This window comes from Lolium rigidum, chromosome 7 (genome assembly GCF_022539505.1).
Source record: "Lolium rigidum isolate FL_2022 chromosome 7, APGP_CSIRO_Lrig_0.1, whole genome shotgun sequence".
NCBI classification, from domain to species: domain Eukaryota; kingdom Viridiplantae; phylum Streptophyta; class Magnoliopsida; order Poales; family Poaceae; genus Lolium; species Lolium rigidum.
This window is the reverse complement of record NC_061514.1, coordinates 137,212,736-137,222,026: the sequence shown is the minus strand read 5'-3', so window position 1 is coordinate 137,222,026 and position 9,291 is coordinate 137,212,736. Positions and strand designations below refer to the sequence as shown.

At 41.1% G+C, this 9,291-nt stretch overlaps 1 long non-coding RNA gene across 1 annotated transcript; it reads left to right on the top strand.

The window, feature by feature from the left end:
* The first annotated feature begins 1,673 nt into the window (after nt 1-1,673).
* LOC124669512 lies at nt 1,674-8,759 on the top strand. Its single transcript, XR_006992214.1, has 3 exons — nt 1,674-1,890; nt 8,133-8,225; nt 8,714-8,759. It is a non-coding gene; the product is annotated as an uncharacterized LOC124669512 (long non-coding RNA).
* Nucleotides 8,760-9,291: the final 532 nt, after the last annotated feature.

The following is a 9,291-nucleotide window of genomic DNA, read 5'->3' as shown; positions in this document are numbered from 1 at the left end:
GGGCACCTCTAGAACCTTCTTAGAACTCCCCTCTGTCCTTCATGAGCCTCACAACTCGTGGCTGGGTCGAAATATCCAGTTATGGAAAGAGTTTGTGTCAAATACGTCACCAACTTTCGGAGTCCCGAGACTGCACGAACCTCCGCAGTAATTCTGCTCTGTCGGATGCATCCGTTGTCTGTTCTGGACGAATAAGATGTCCAAATTTTTCGGTTTGAAATTCTCTCAACTTTGTAGTTTACGAATTTTCCATTGGACGTCGTTTTGATGGAGTTTCGAAGCAAGCTTTGAAAAGTGTTGAGCAGGGACAGATTCCGGAAAATTCCAGATTTCACCATAATGAGCTATTTCCTTCCATATTTGCCTATTTCCTGCACAACAAAGTTGAAACCAACAACTTGTGCACTTTTGCAACTATTAATAGGTTATTCCCTTAAAACATATAGTAATTGGTGTAAAACAAGCATGGAACATCAAAAATTATAGATACGTTTGCGACGTATCAACTATCGCCATGCATTTCATACTATCTTGCTTGACAGTAATGGTAATATGCACACGACATGGAACATCATGATGGATGATGTATTCATCTACCATGCACACACGCTTTTTGTTTTGCTTGTTCCATGTGTAGGTACACGAACGACAACTTCCACCGCCACGGAGCATGTAACGGCCCCGGGTAGTACCCCTAATAGATTTTGTTTGTTCCTTTCTTTTTGTGCATCATCATTTTATCATGCATCATATCATCCATGTTTTCACTAAATAAAATTATTTTATAAACCCTAACCCCTCTCTTACTCCCTATTTTACAATTAAGCTTTTTCAAAACGATTAAGGTTTGGAAATATAATATGTTTTGTTTTGGTTACAAATAAATAAAATATTTTGTAAACCAGTTTTTGAATCTCACCCTCTTTCCTCAATATTCAAAACAGAATTGAATTTATTTTTCAAATGGTTTATTTAAAGAAAAAGAAAAACCCAACCCCTATCTTGCCAGGCCCCTTTTCTCTCCTCTCTCTTCTGGTCTTTTCACCCGGCGGCCCATTTGCCTCTCCTCGGCCCAGCCATCTCTCGGCCCGTACCCCTTCGAGGAGAAAGGTCTTCCCCTCACTTGTCGTCTTCTCCTTCACGATAATGGTGTGGGTGGAGTCTGTGGTCTCCCCTCCACCTAGCACCCCACCTCAACCACTCCCTCCTTTATCTTTCGGGTTGGAAACCCTAGCTTCCACCAAACCTCCTCTCCTTCCCCTCTCGCGCCGCCATCTACCTTTCCTCTCGAGATTTCTTCTTCTCTGTAAGCAACGAAGGAGAAACCCCACAGCACCTCTCCACCTCGCCATGGCTCCGCCGCTGTAGACCATCCCCCGCCGTTCAGAGGGCACCGAAAGATGCGCCTCGTCTTCCTCTCCATCCTCCCCAAAGGAATCGACCGGGGGTTCGCTACTTCACCGGCAAATTCGCCGTTTCTTCTTCAACTCCGGCGACCGAATTCTTCAATTCCGGCCGCCCTCGTCCTCCTCCGGCCAAACTGAGCACACCTCTGGCTTCCCCAAGGCAAGGCGCACCCTCGACGCACTTGCCCTCGTCCCGGCTCGCCTTGAATCGACGCTTTCATGCTCGTCTGTTTCCGTCCGCCATGTCCAGGGAGCTCCGCCTCTCCTTCTTCAAGTTGTCACGCGCCAAGCTTTTGTCACCATGTGAAGCAACGTCATCGTGGTAACCCCCTTGATCCGTAACTCAGCAGACCTAAGTTCAAATCCCCACAGCTGCCATATAAATCCAACCTTATTCTTGTTTTTGCTTCAGATCTGGCGCTGAGATATGCTTCAATTTCGGTGGAGCCTTCCCGTATTCAACATCACCAGCCTAGCCCATTTGGTTCGTTTCTTGATCCCTCAAGTTGCAGGTCCTGAGATCAAATCCCAGGTGGAGGGCAAATCCTATACACCGACCTATATGGAGCGCCGCACACCCCCTCTTACCTTTTGGGCCGGCCCATATACGGTCGACTGCTTCTTCTAGCTTTTCCCCGTTCGTTCTTCTTGATTTCCGCCGCTGGTAGAGCTTCTTCTCCGATTCATCCCCTGAGTTCGGTCTTCCGCCTCAGCCACTTCCTCGCTGGAGTTCTGTTTCTTTCGGGATCCCCGCACGCGAACTACTGGATTCGTTCCTCTCCATCGATGGCGGCGGAAGGTTAGTATCGTTTCCTTCTTATCCTCGTACCCGAACTACTAGATTCGTTCTAGTTAGGGTTTCTCCAGTTGATTTTGTGGGTTTTCTTCAGCGTGTTAGCTAGGATTCTTACTATTTAAGAGATTCCCCTAGACTTTGTTCCATGGACAGCCGGTGCTGCGCAACATCTCTCGCCTGTGAAAGCTATATTCACGCACGCCGGGCATCTGATGTTTTTAGTGGTGCTACTTTGTTTGTAGTTCGCAACTCATGTTCTTGATTAGAGAAATGGGGTCCTGTAGTTAGCATCTATCCCAGGCAGTAGGCTAGCAAAATCAACATGAATGTGGTGATAGGATTTTTTGGTGGAACATTTTCACAAATGTTATTTTTGGTCGCTGCATAAGTTTGGGGTTGTTCATATGCAATATTTGTCTCTCATGTATACCAGCAGTAGGTAGTTTAAGGACCAAGGATGTGATGTGAGAAGCGTAGGTGGGAGTAGCAGGAGTATGGGACAAGAAGTTGCATGTTTGATGTGGGAGATCTTTTTCTTTAACCAGATGAACTAGAACACTTGGAATTCTCGCGGATATAGCAGCCACGAGGACTCTTTCGCACTTAATATATTCATTCTATTCAAAGATGCTTTCAGAGTAGGAAATTTAGCCAAGTTATACTGCTTAGTAGTCTCCTCCTCCGCCCCCTTTCTCACCCCTATAGTTCTTATTCCTCGGTGTTCTCGTTGCTGACAGGGTCTGGTTGATGGTCTGCTTCCTTCATTTCCATCAATGGCGGCGGAAGGTTAGTGCTTGTTTCCATCTTCTCCCCCGTACACGCAGTGTTCGATTTGTTCTGATTAGGACTTTTTCAGAGAATAGTGTTGTTGTTTTGTTTCGATTTTTAGGGGGTTTGTTAGGATGCAGGCTATTTCGAGATCCCCCTACCGGCTACCACTTTCTCGGCGGCCAGCCGCTGCCCAACACCTTACTCCCATGCTAGCTACACCCCAACGCCGCGCTTCTGCTACTAAAGTGCTTGGCCGACTGTTTTGTTTTGCTTAGCTCATCTGTTACCGTGGTGCTCTCTTGTCGCTGTGCCGCTGGTTTTCGTCTTGCTTGATCTAGTTAGAACTGAAACTGGCACTCAAACACACATGTTTGTTTTCCGCGGATCTGGATCGACGAGTTCAGATTCTAGCCCCTGCTCTTATACTAGTTCGTGCATGTTGTTGATTGCTGTTAGGGTTCCAAATTGCAGCGCTAACTGAGTGCTCACTCTGTTTCTTTTTTGAATTCTGAATGTTAGGCAGTGTCTGTGTTTCCTAGGATTTTACTAGTTGAGCTGCACAAATTACTTCTAGTGGAGTTACTGATGTGACGTTGCCCTGTGTGTTTGACACCTACCTGCAGTGGTTACAGTATGTAATTTCGATCCACTGTTCTTATATAGGGTGTATGCTCATGGTGTATTAATTGTATCATAATAATCAAGTGTTGGTTTTTTGGAATTATTGTCATGAAATAATTTTGGTAGACTGTTATAGCTCCAAATCTGACCCTATAGTTAGCAACTTGGTATTCTGGGAGAGGTGGAAGCACATCAATGGTGTCGTGTTAAGTCATAGGTTACTAAGGGGAGTCTTGGTTCAAGGCAGGACTCCTCTTAGTGACCAGAATGTCTTCTTTCAGGTATTGAGTGACAAGCATGTAGAATACGTTCATGTTTTTGTTTCTGTTTCTCCATGCATCTCTATGTGTTTCTTTATAGTTATAGCAGATTATCTCTTCTCTTGATATGTTTTCTACATGCTTCTTGATGACTTTTTACAGTAAGATTTATGTAGTACCATAGAAGTTTAAAACCGTTGTAGCAACCGGATATTATAACATGTTCATGACTTAGAGCTAATTTAAGTTGTTTATGTTTCTCTATAAACCAATGGCGAGATTATTCGAGCACAACATGTGTAGGCTATGACAGACAGCTGATCACTCGACATGTGGCTTTCCAGTTTCAGAATGTTTCCAGCGGCAACAAGGAAGACACAAATCGCTGAATTTTCCAGCCACCTGCTGGTGTATAACTCTGAACATTTCAGCGCCACCAAAGCAGAGACAAATATTTCTAAAAATTTATCACCTTCTGGTTCAAATCAGTGGTCTAATTTCTGTTTAATGTCCTGCATTTTTTGTTAGCATGTATGCTCAAAGTTCTGTTTATTTTTCTTTCACCTTGTGAACTTTCCGCTCTCGATATTTCTCGTGGAGAACAATGTGGAATTACCAAACCAATTAGTCTAGTCTACATACTGATTTACCTCCTTATACTTTTGTCACATGAACCTGTAACCTGATGTATTCACGTCATCAACCAATACTTAGCTTATGTTCTCACGCTTCTGTCATGGCTCATAGGGAGCTGTATTGATGCAATTGCTCTTTTGTGACATTCGCACCTCTGGTGATGGAAGAAACAAAATATACTTGTATGCAAATATGGTGCTTACAGTTTTTGACTGTTTTATCAATATATTTATTTTTCCAATATCATGGTTCTTTATTTTGTTGTGAATGCAGGGAAGAAGAAATTCATTCACGATTTTTTATGATCAAGGGGGAAACTGTTCATGGCAAGAATTTGTTCATGCTTTTTTAATGTTTCAAGCTAGGAGAAACATTTATACCAAGAATATGTTGATCCTTTATAATGGTAAGAATCCGTTCATTTCTTGGTTATGTTCAAAGAAGGAAACCGTGCCAACAATCCGTTCACGCTTTTATTTATGTTCAAGGTAGAAACCGTTCACGCCAAGAATCCATCCAGGCTTGTATTTATGTTCAAGGTAGAAAACCGTTCATGCAAATAATCTGTTCATGCTTTTATTTATGTTGGTACAAACCGTTCATGCCAAGAATCCGTTCACGCTTTATTAATGTTCAAGCTAGGAAAACTATTCATGCCAACAATCTTTTCATGCTTTATTTATGTTCAAAGAGGGAAACCGTTCATGATTTTTGTTAGTGTTAAACAAAGGAAAGAGTTCATGAAAGGAATTCTTCATGATATTTTATGTTCAAGGTAAAACCGTTTATGCCAAGAATCTCTTCAGGCTTGTATTTATGTTCAAGGTAGAAAACCGTTCATGCCAAGAATCCATTCATGATTTTTTTATGATCAACAAAGGATTAAGTTCATGAAAAGAATTCATTCATGCTTTCTTATGTTCAAGGTAGGAAACCATTCATGGCAATAATTCGTTCATGGTTTTTTTATGTTTCAAGGTAGGAAACTATTCATGCCAAGAATCCGTTCATGCTTGTATTGATGTTCAAGCTAGGAAAAACGTTCATGCCAAGAATCCGCTCAAAAAAAAAGGTTCACAGTTCTTCCATTATTTTGTATGTTCAACATCGGGAACCCATTCATGGCAATAATACTTTTTTGCTACTTCTTTTCATGAATCCGAGGCTAGAAAACCTAGATTGAATCTAGGATAATCTGGTGATGCTTCCCGGTCACCTAATGATACCGTTCATTCTTGAATTTATGTTGAATGTACGAAAACGTTCATTCCATGAATCATTTCATGATTGAATTTAAGTTCAATGTAGGAAATCGTTCATGCCAAGAATTCATTCATGCTTTACTTTTTAGTTCATTGTAGGAAATCGTTCATGCCATCAAACTGTTCATGTTTTTGATTATGATTAAGGTGAAAAATCGTTCATGGCAAGAATTCGTTCATGCTTTACTTTTTAGTTCAAGGTGGAAAATCGTTCGTGCCAAGAACTTGTTCATGTTTTTATTTATGTTTTACGTAGGAAATCGTACATGCCATGAATCCGTTCAAGTTAGCTCATGCTTTAATTTTTGTTCAAGGAAGAAAAACGTTCATGCAAATAGTCCGTTCATGTTCGAATTTATGTTCAATGTAGGAAAACGGTCATGCTAAGAAAATGCTTAATGCGAAGAATCTGTTCATCCATTTATTTATGCTTCATTTTTATGTTAAAGGTACAAAACCATTCATGCCAAGAATTCGTTCATGATTGAATTTATGTTCAAGTAAGGAAACCGTTTATGCCAAGAAACTGTTCATCTTTTTTATGTTCAAGGTAGAAAACCGTTCATGCCATGATTCCGTTCATGTTTTCTATTTATTTTCAAGGCACAAAACGGTTAATGCCTTGAATCCGTTTATGTTTTAATTTATGTTCAAGGTAGGAACTCGTTCATGCCATCGATCCCTTCATGTTTGAATTTGTATTCAGGAAACCGTTCATGCAAAGAATCTGTTCATGCTAGAATTTTATGTTCAAGGTAGGAAACCTTTCATGCTTTACTTTTAAGTTCAAGGTAGGAAGTTGACGCCAAAAATCTTTTCATTCTTGAATTTATGTTCAATATGCGAAATCTTTCATGCCATTAATCTGTTCATGCTTAACTTTTGTGTTAAAGGTACAAAACCGCTCACGCCAAGAATCCGTTCATGATTGAATTTATGTTCAAGGAAGGAAACCGTTCATGCCAAGAAACCGTTCTTGTTTTTTCTATGTTCAAGGTATAAAATCGTTCATGCCAAGATTCCGTTCATGCTTTCTATTTATTTTCAAGGTATAAAATCGTTCATGTTTTTCGATTATCTAATCCATATATATGTTTAAAAATGAAAGTTTGACGTGCAAGGAATGCGCGAAAAAGTTGCATGTCAACTTGTGATTAACAAATATAATGAGAAACATGTACCAGTAGAAAGACAATTCATTGCCAAACATGTAAGTGACTACATCACATATGCATATGTGCAGTCAACCATATAATTCTTTTTCATAGATTTATAATGCAAAAGTCTTTTTTGCCTATTATGATGGTTCAGTACTCATTTTTGTTCCTATTAATAGGCAAACCACCTTCTGCATTGAATAAGATCTCAACACTATTTATCCTCAAGTTGAAAATATGAAGCACTGCAAAAAAGTAAGTATCTTACTTCAACAGGATAAAAAAGAAATAAATATCTCCTTGCAATCATTGTTTTAAAGGATTTTGATTGTTCTATTCTTTTCAGAGACCACACCAACATGGAAAGGAGAAACAGAGAAATTGGCATGAAAAGGCAGAGCTTTGCCATTTTTATTTCAGAGAACACACCAGTTGATCAAAGATGTTTTAAGTGTACTGAACAATAGTCTTTTGTATCTGTCACAACTCACAACATACTTGCCTGAATATGAAAACATAGTAACAGTGTGCCCTTCTGGTTTAACTGAAATATGTAACAGTGGATCTCTGTACTTCAATGAGGTGAGCTTAGTTAAAAGTTTGGAGCTTAGCTGAAAGTTTATTCTCTAAGCTGTACATGAAAAAGGTATCAACCTGTTTTGTTCTCTAAGTTTGGAGATTTTTTTTATATGTTTTGTTCTGCTTTCGAACTGTCTCATATTTTTTTAAAGGCCGGTATGAAACAGTGAAACATTCCCGAAAAAATAAACACAATTACAAAGAGTACTTGGGGTAGTCAGGCGTCTAATGCAGAACGGTACTAGACTTCAGTAATAAAGATCAACGAACACAAGTTGGTGTCACCAGAGGACCAACTCCTTAGTCTTCATCTCTCTTAGGAAAGAGCATTTTCTGCGGCAAAAGATCTATGTGAATTATTCAGATCTTTTTTCTATATGTTTTGTTGTGCTTTCGAACTGTCTTATATTTTTTTAAGGCCATGAAGAAACAGTGAAACATTCCCGACAAAATAAACATTCGATTAGGGGTGGGGTGGGAAGACGAATGAAATCCGGAGCGAACCGAAACCGCAGAGGCTGTGCGATCGTGGGCCAAGCCCATGTGCGGCCAGGGGTGTGCGGCAACTCCAGTCGCGCCGACCAGGTCGGTGTAAAGGAGCACCCCAGGTGGAGGTGATTTTAACTCACCTTTTTACCTCTCAGATCCGCCGATGGGCCTTGGCCCAGGTTCCTTCCCAGGCGCTACTCCTCTATCCGTCGCCAGCAGCATGCCGGTTCTGGCCCAGGACAACGCAGGTTCAGCCCAGTTCGTCCCCAGCCACTGTTTTGTTTTTCAGGAAATGTGTTGGCTTTGTTAAAATCATATCTTACAAAATATAACTCCAAATAAAATGTTTTATATATGAAAGTTGCTCAGAAAAACATGAGGAACATGATTATGCCATCCATTCATCAGTTTGCATCTCGCATCATGTCGCTCGTGGATAGTCGTGTATGTTCACCTTACATATATGCGGAGTATTTCGGACACCGACTAGGGTTTCCCCGCTCCGTTTAACTTTGAAGTAGATCACCCTTGCCATGCTCTTGCCATGATTAACAACCACTTAAATTTGACGGTAGAAATGCAACTCCAACTCTAAATTGTTTGTCCAGGGTTCCGACTCCGCTTAAATTGGATAAGTTGCACCGCATCATACTTGCCATGTCATTGCATATCATCTTGATCATGCTGGATTATCTTTATCCGTAGTAGTAAGACTTGCATACGTTGTGTGTTCCAGCATTTGCTTCTTCCCGGATAGGATCGCCAAGTGGTGTGGTGAGATACGACAAGTCCTCCGGATGTTCCTCGGCAAGCTTTAACAGGCAAGCATTTCCCCTATACTCCTGTCCCTGCAGGAGTCGCTCACCTATTTTATTTTGCCTTCCTATCCTTAAGTTGCGTTCTTGTCACGTGTCCCTTCCACTTGTTACCTCAAGCAGCCCATATTTCCACCACCATCTCCTACGGCTATTGTTTAGTTACCGAGTCTGCCCTTGCGAGTCGTAGTGCATACTAGTGCTGTTTTATCTCGTTACCGTTATTGTTATCTTATCGGGTTATATGTTGGGAAGAATCATGGTTACTTTAGTTGTTGATAATTGTTTAAGGGAGGCATCGGTGGGTCAGCTGCTCGTTTTGTGACGGCTCACTTGTGTTTCCTAAATATCTTAGGACCCCGGGTTCTTGTTATCTGTTCCGAGACTGAGCGCTCTAACCACACGTGGGTATGCTTACCGGGTCTCCTCGACCACTCGCCGGATTCTATAGCTTTGTCCAGAGTGGCCACAACTAGTTTGAATGTTTGTTTGTTTCTCC